Source organism: Argiope bruennichi, chromosome 2, assembly GCF_947563725.1.
Source record: "Argiope bruennichi chromosome 2, qqArgBrue1.1, whole genome shotgun sequence".
Classification (NCBI taxonomy): Eukaryota; Metazoa; Arthropoda; class Arachnida; order Araneae; family Araneidae; genus Argiope; species Argiope bruennichi.
Window position 1 is genome coordinate 80,219,185 of NC_079152.1, and position 9,142 is coordinate 80,228,326.

Genomic DNA, 9,142 nt, shown 5'->3' on the forward strand with positions numbered 1-9,142 from the left:
AATTTAATTAACAAATGAATTAGCAAAAATAAACTTTTAATATGATTTAGCAAAAGCTAATTTTTCCAATGATACATCAGGCTAAATTATATATATTTTAAAATATTGTGAAGTTAATTGTTAGTAAAAATGCTCGAAATATTTTTTAAAAATATAAATTAATTTATGTTTTAAAAATTTATAAAAATTGCTCTAAGGTGCACATTCTTGTCCTCTAAAGTATATGTGTGCCTAGTTTCATATCTCTATGTCAAATGATCTGGCCTGTAAACCACCAACATGCACACATATAAGTACAAAAACATACATTCAGCTTCATTATAGTAAACGATTATATTGGCACTGGTGTTGTATAGTTACTGCTGTTGAGGAAACTACAGCTGCATTTGCTTGAGGACTATATAAAATGAATACGATCCTCATCTGTACTCTTGATCTGAACAAGTTGCGTTCAATAATGAAAGCAATATTCAGGCTTCTTATGACCGTCACCATTGTAGGAATGGGTAAGAATTATTCTTATTATTTAATTTTCTTTAAAATAGTATAAAGGCATTTAAGATATATTTTATTGTAATGTGGTCTCTTTAACTTTTTGTAACAACAGGATTGTATTAAAATTATATACAAAATGTCTATTACAAAAAAAATAGATATCAAAATGTTTGGATAAATATAAGAATTCCTTATGAATGTGGTTTAAAATTTAAAAGTAAGTATGTAATGGAAATTCAGGAAAGACAAAAACTAAACTCAATAATTTCTTGTTAATTGTCTGGAGATACTTAAATTGTTTAATACGGTTTCTTGCGAATAATAAATAAAACCAAGGCTTATTGTATAATATCCGTTCAAGATGAAATGTTCTATAAAATGTTATTCTACTATCATATTTACCTTACTAGATTGTTTATTAATCATATTTGAATATTTTTATTAGTATCAACGATACATATCTCTCAACGATAAATTAGATATATTTTCATTCACTCAAAATATTTGATTTTATTTGCATAACCTAAAAGTTTGTAGCCTTATTTATAATTAGATTCAAAAGATTTCATTCTTTATCTTTTCATCATGATCTTATGTTTTATTTACAGCGAAAGAATTCTATAGGTTATTTCATTTATCATGGCTTAGTCTCAGCAAACAAATATTTATTCACATCCATCTTACCATTTAAGAAATGAAATTGTGGTGAATAGCATATAAGCCAGTTAACAACTACGCTACACGTGCATATGCTTTTGTATCCTGGCCATGTTACTGGACTGCCAACCATAAGGTCCCAGGTTCTATCCTAGCACATCGCAAATTCGCCAGATTGGTGACCTTGGACGATGAGCATATTAGCCAGTTATCAACTACGCTACACGAGCATATGCTTTTGTATCCTGGTTATGTTACTGGACTGCAAACCACAAGGTCCCAGGTTCTATCCTCGCGCATCACAAACCACTACATTGGTGACCTCAGACGATGAACCTTCAACCTTCGTACAGCTGTTGTGGCGCCATCTAGCCGCAACCAAAGTCGTCAAACTCACTTGACGCATCAACCACTCACCCACGCATGCTCGCCATAACGCTTGGCGTTATTCAAATGGGTACAGGCGCATTAGAATCAGCAGCTAATAATAAATACAGCACCTCTCAACGCCACATGTTTCATCTCACCTCCGACTCACTGGAGGGAGAGTCTGTGGTGAATAGTATATAAGCCAGTTAACAAGTAAGCTTTTGTATCCTAGTCATGTACTGGACTGCGAACCATAATGTCCCAGGTTCTATCCTCGCGCATCGCAAATCCCCTAAAAAATAAATAACTTTGTGTTGGATTTGTGGTAAATATATCTAGGAAATACATGTATGCCTTTGGTATATCATTTATCAGCATATTATCCTTTCCTTATCTTGAAAGAGTTATCTACCTCTCTATTACATTTAATTATTATTTAATTCAGAAATTGCTTAAGATTCATAACACTGAAAAACTCAATTTCCTTTCAAACTAAAGACAAATAGGAACAGAATGTCCACTGAGAAACAATACGAAAGTCTCAAGAAATAGGAGGTACAGGACAAACCCCTGTCTGGAATGTTGATCATTCTTATATATATTCTTTGGAATGCCGCACTAAAAAAATCACAATTATTATTATTATTATTATTTTGTTCAATAAGCAGCTCAGATTCCCCACCAAATAGCGGCGTTATTAAATTTACCTATAAGTATCATTGCTAAAACGGATGGAATTGGAAATCAAAACATGAGGAAAATAATTAAGAAAATGGACATGTCAACAGTACCAAAGTAAAAAAGAATAGATTCGCATAACTAACAGTGGTTCAGCGTCATCCACTTTTTGAGTCAACAGTTTATGATTAGTTGACATTTCAATGCAGTTATCAGTTCCAATTTTCATCTAGACTGCAGAGAAACATCCACATAAAATTATTAGAGTGCTCACATTTTTTATATTGTGTAAAGTCGATATCCAGTGAAGATCTTAAAGAAATTAAAAGAAACGATTGGAATTCCTATCTAAAGTAAAGTACATTATACATGATTGTAAAAAAGGGCAAAAGGTGTAATTGTAGAAATTACACGATGATCCACAAGAAATAAACGATGATCCACAAAACGATGTAAACGAAGTAAACGATGATCCACAAGAAAAAAAAAGAAATACAGTTAATATTCGATAACTTAGCGCCTCACATAACAAGCAAAACAAATTGTAAAAAAGAAATGAATCACTTAACGAGCAATGTTTCGCTAAACAAGTGGAGAGGAGACACCGTGGCATCACATGCTAGATTGGTCTACATCAGCCTGTGTTAACGGCTTATTTGAAGACAATCTGAGGAGGTTAAGCAAGTGCAGCCTCGATTGGCGCCAATATTTTGTCACGACAACGATGAGCCGAAAGAAGAACATAGCAAGAACTACAGAATGTTAGGGAGTTGCAGACTGTGTCACAGCAGAAAGCTTCGGAAGAAATTTAATAAGAGGAAGAAGAAATATTAGACACAACCAAGCAACAACCCCAGTGAAAAAATAGAGTTGCTGCACACATGAGAAACTATTGGGTCATATACTGAGAAGCACTACCTAATCAGACAGTAGCTATGAGCATTGCAACTTCCTTGAATGAGAATGCTGTGTCTCATTTTTCGCCAAATTTTGTAGCGTAGCCAAAAACAAATATTTTTTGACAATTTTTGCTTTAAAGAAGGCATTAAAAATTATATTAAATTTGCTTAAATATTATTATTTTTTTTCTTCTGAAAAGGAACACATTGTCCTATTTAACAGGGATTTCGAGGGAAATACTTGTCTCAGTTAACAAGTACTTCGCATTATGAGTAAGATTCAGAAACGAATTATGCTCTGCAAACCAGATATCACTGCATTAATAATTCTAAAATGAAAATAATTAATGATCACATACGCAATTTATTAAATTTTTCTTTTGAGCACAATTCTAAATACTTAAAAAAAATCAATAATTAACCCTCAAATTTCTGGCCTGAGCGTCACGTGGTCATCGAATTATTGCCTGAAAATAATAGTCGAATTAAATCATTGAATATAATTTGAGTAATTTGAACACAATTGAATATAATAATTTTTGAGACAATAGAAACAAATTGTGGCATCTGATTTGATAATAAAAAAGAATATCAGTTAAGAGTTTCATGTAAAAGTAAAGTATCTGATCAAATAAATCCCATGACTGATAGATAAAAATAAGGAAAATACAGCTAAGCTACTTTTTCGAAGAAACTACAATTTTATTTACACCAATCTAATATAACATCTTTGACTAATATTTCTTCTTATGTACCTTTGAGTCTCAAAACTTATACTTTATAACTATGTTTTTCTTTTGGTTTCATCATATAATTGAGTACTACGTCTGAGATAAGTACAATATAGTTGTTGAATGTATCGGTATTACTTTGTAAATAAGAATTTTACTTTTATTGAAACTGTTCACTTTTTCGCAGGAACGGTATTAACTGCGCCTTTAAGGGACCATCTAGTTAAATAACTAAAATAGTAGAACAATTCAGGATTAATAATGTGTCTACACCACCCGACTCGAAGGCATTCACATAAATTAAATTAATGGAACATTATGAATTGAATTATGTTTGAATTCTAAAGACCATGGTACAATACTTGTTGCACTAGGTTTGTTCCCCCATTGTCAAGGGATAGTTGATTCATATACTCAACAGGTCAGCGAGAACCAACCATGGTAACGGAAGCCTCTCATCAGTACATTTAAAGTGCCTCCAGTGAAATGTATTAAAATCATAAAAGAATTTTTTTAATTATTATTCTGTACATTCTTTTTTTCCGAAAAAATAATCTCATATTTGCCTCTTTGTTTTGTAGCAATGGCTAAAGTTCACCGTAAGTTTGATATGTTTTTCTCAGTTCTACGGTTTTGTAAATATATCTTCTACAGACATTTATTCAATTTCTATGGATATTGCTCGCATCATTATAACTTTACATTTCAGTTGTTACACAGCTAGAAAAGTAATAACGAAAATTAATAAAAAAGTTTAAGAAAATTAATATAATTAATAAAGGTTTTAACTTTGTTTTCAATTTGAAACATTTTGAAGTAGAAAATTTTGCTTTACTTTGACCGCTTAAAATTATAAAACTTTCCATCATGAATAAATTAATCTTATGGTTTTGAATAAATTTGTTTTTTGTATTAGTCTTACGGTTTCTGCCACGTCAGATCGCATATGTTTCAAAATATAAACTGACCTCCAAAGGTTAAGATATAACATGTCTTTTGCATCTAATTTGAAAAAGAATGAACGCAGATATAACAAATCTCCAGGCAATGTACACGAAACAATTATCTAATGAATGCAACATTGAAATTTTCTTCCGTGCAAACATGATTCACAATAAAAAATACAATATTTTATACACTAATATCCATTCTTGGAGAAAATAAAGAATTACAGTTTTATGTGGAAAATTGTTGCGGAAAATTAAAAAGAAATGGTTCTGATAAGGAATGTGTTCACCCGTAATTGCAAAGCATTTGTGATATCTACTCTCCCAGCTGAGAATTAAGTTTTCGAACAACGAAATGGAAAGCAAGATCAGAAACGGAGTAATCTTTATTCAAGTTCAAATAACTACTTTGTATCAGGACTCAAAACATAAATTGGCCTCCCAATGTAGTATCAAAGATGTTATATTGCATTTAGAGCTGGAGATCAAGCTGGTAGTTCCAATCGCTCCTCAGTGTGACTGTTTAAAAAGTCATCAAGAAACCGATTGTCGTCCAGCAGAAGAAAATCATTATCAGTATCACTAGTATATGGGCAGACATATGGATCAAGTATCTCCTCTCGATATCTCAAATCATTCAATGTTCTTCCTTGGAACAGATTCAGGTCAAAGTGACCACCAAGAGAGATCCTTGCACAAACCATTTTTCTGTAACTGTTATTTTCAACTATGTTGGATTGGTAGTAGGTGTTGCTTTGTACCCCCCCCCCCCAGATCAGATGACTACCTAAATCAATCTTCGATGTGACCTTGAACTTATCTGTAAAGAGTACAGAAGCCCATTGCTAACTCATTCAGCATACGTATTCTTTTGCACAACATAAACGGACAGCTTTTCGTTCTGGCTTGAAGTGGAGACATGTAAATAGTCGTCTTGCATACAGACATGTATTGAGAAAATGTTTTCGCACTATAGTAGCTGAGATTCTTATCTCTGTTACCACAAAATGAACTACATTGAGCTGAGGAATTATAGTGTTTTATCTTCTTCAGGTCAAAAGAGCTAAATAATTGCCTCCCGCAGGTGTTGTAATTTCTGGTCGGCCGGAAACAATTTTTCTATACATATAGTCCTTGAATTGAAATTACACTTACTTAAACACATTACAAGACACATTGAGTTTTCTAGCGTCATCAGCTTATGGCAGCACTGTTTGCATTTATCCAAACGTCTGCCATCATAACAAATCAGGGTAACGACTTTTCCTGGATATTTTTAGACATTCCTGGATATTGCTAACAAAACTGTCAAGAATAATTATTGTTCAACATTAACGCACAAAATTTAAGCACGAAATTATGAATTAGATTTTAGCATAATATTTTTCTTTCTTCAGTTTATAGAGTTGTAAGGAAAAATATCCGTTAATACTTATTAATATTTTTTCGTTTAATATTTTATTAATTTATTTTTCTTTGAACATTTTAGACTCTGCCCATCACACAGGAAGTAAGAATATTTTATGATTTCTATTGTAAAATCCCTTCCGTTAATTTTATATTATCAATTACAAAATATGCATAAAATATCATGGTAATTATTAATAACTTTTCATCAATGCTTTAAAATTTCTAGCTTTCTGTTATTTTTATATAAATGTAGTCTATCCTCTAAGTAAGCATATAAATAACATGGTTTCAAAGCAAATTATTCCGTACTCTGTTTCAAAAAGAAATACAGATATCAAGTTTATTTATATTTCGTAGAAAATTGCCGACATATGAGGCTAAAATTCAAGAAAATATTAATTAAGATCTTTAAATATGCAATTTTCAGAATGTCCCATCTGCAACAAAATTTTTATAATCGGGTTTGAAAACTCAAAAGATTGGTCCACATTTGTTAGTCTTTTAAAATTGATGGTTAATTTAACAATTTTTTTTTTAATTTAAAACTTAATTTGAGTATTTTATATTCCATTTTGTTTTTTCCCAAAAAATATATTTGATTTGACAACGCTGTCTAGAAATAATTCAAATTGTCCAAAGCAAAGACTATAAATGAAAAAAAGTGACAAAATAGACAAAAGAGGTTACATTATTTCCGAAATAGAATAACTAGGTAAAGACAAGCATTTAATGCTAAGTAGTCAAACAGAAACATTTATTAAAATTTTTATTTGTTTTACTACTTCAAATAACAAATATTTTGGCATTTTTTTTGAACTGTTAATCTTATTAATAGAACGATTAATTTTTTCTAAATATTGTAAAAAGCCTATCTAATAAGAAGAAAAATGAAATGTTCTACTATTTAAAATGCAAATTAGATTCATTCAAAGATACGTTCTTTTTTGAATATTAATACTCAATTTGCAAATTCAAAAAGGCTTGTTTTATTTTCTATCAGATCTAAGTTAAAGAAAGAATTTTCTGAGAAAAATCTCAGACTGAAGGCTGGACATTAGACTAAATTTTATCAGTCCATTACTATGCAAAGAGTTTCAAATTTTAAAACGTAAAATATTATTTTTAAGAACAATAATTGGCAGTAGTGTCAGAATTCGCAATAATTGGTTGTCTTTCGATTTTTTTTTATAAAGTTCAAAAACAAATCAACAATCAGGATTGACAGGTAATCAAAGAAAATTTTTCAAAGAAATTGTAATTTCAATCGAATTACAGGGTTTCCTGAAATAATATCTATTAACTGGATATATGTGTGTACTTGTATCTTCTACGTTATGTGAAATACCACATCATTAACTAGCGTATAAAAATACAATTACAAAATATCTTCTGACAAAAAAAATTGATAAGCTTAAATACCATTAACTATTTTTATCTTAGATAACTCAAAATAAATAAGCTAGTGCATTTTTTCTTTACATGATAATTCGTGTTTTTCTACTAAATCGTTGAAAATTATTAATTGATAAATACAATGAATGTTATGAATATTCTAAATAGGCATAAAATTACAAATAGAAAGACGAGAAATGCTTACTTCCGCCACTTTTCTTTCTATAATTTCAAAAATTATACATTAAATGAAACAATTACAAAAATTCTTTTCTGAAATTCCTAAATGCATAAAAGAAATCCTTCATTTATGGTATAAATAAAAAACACAGACATGTACGGTATAAATAAAAAAAGATGCATCTATGGTTTAAACATTTACAAAATTATTTAATTTTACGTAATGTCCAGAGACTTATTAAATAGCATTAGAAAGAACAATGTAGTTTTTTTTTTCAACTTTTCCAGATTTGTTTATGAGCAAAACATTTTTTATAATTTACGTTTATTTTGGAAAGAAGACCGTAATTCGTCCCCATAAGACAGTAAGATCCGTAACATAAATATCAAAATAGAGTGAAAAAACTTACTTCATTACAATTTCTAAAAAAATCAAGATTATTTTATTTTTTAGGTATCTTTGATGTGGCTGCAAGTACTGTCAATAATTTCTTTGTGTAAAAATGAAATAAATGATGAAAGAAAAGGAATGTTAAATCGTATTTGAATTTGGAGTATTTTGAAATAAAATTGATTCACCAATTCACACTCTTGCATCTTTTTTTCTTTAAATTCAAGAAGCAATTGATAAAATATTAAAAATGTATTGATAAAATTTTTGAATATGACATCTAATATAGAATGCGGCAGAAAAACCCTGATAAACAATTTTTAATATAACTTGATTAAAAATAAATAAATTCACAAAATGTAATAAATAATAATAATAATAATAATCTTTTACTAATAAATTTAATTTGTTTCAAAGTCATCTCCTTTTGCAGTGATGCAGAAGCGCAAACGCTTATTGAAATTTTCAGCAATCGTCCAGAAGTCTTCTACATTTAATCTATCGCATTCCCGCCGAAGCCATTGCTTTAGAGAATCTAAACTTTTATGGCGTTTAATGCAAGTCCTAGACACCAAAATGGACTGTACACCGTAATCGTGGCATTGAAATTCGGTGAGTATTGTACCCATTCTTCAGATGATATCACGTCCGAAAAATGCGCCAGGCACCACTCTTCTGACTTTTTAGTCTTGCGAGCTGGTGAGTAGTCTTATTGAAAATCCAACTTTACATTGCCGAAGTGCGTTTTGGCACACGGAAATACAACAGCTTTTAGAATGTCCCGCTGGTAGCTGGTGCATTTTTTGATTTATTTTAATGCCCTCATCTGCAAAAATCGGAGATGCTTTGCCGCTTGCGCAAATTTCTCCCCAAACCATGGCCGACTTGGGATATTTGCGATGTTCAACACTTGTTGAGTTGCTTGGAACTTCTACAGATTAGATCCTATAGCTATAACAGTTATGAGCTTTTGGGCGGTAAAGAGCTTCTCGT

The 9,142-nt window shown here is 30.6% G+C and overlaps 1 long non-coding RNA gene across 1 annotated transcript; it reads left to right on the forward strand.

The window, feature by feature from the left end:
* Nucleotides 1-365: 365 nt before the first annotated feature.
* Nucleotides 366-8,346, forward strand: LOC129961662 (uncharacterized). The gene is made up of 4 exons (XR_008783811.1): nt 366-506; nt 4,411-4,428; nt 6,266-6,286; nt 8,213-8,346. It is a non-coding gene; the product is annotated as an uncharacterized LOC129961662 (long non-coding RNA).
* The last annotated feature ends 796 nt before the right edge of the window (nt 8,347-9,142 follow it).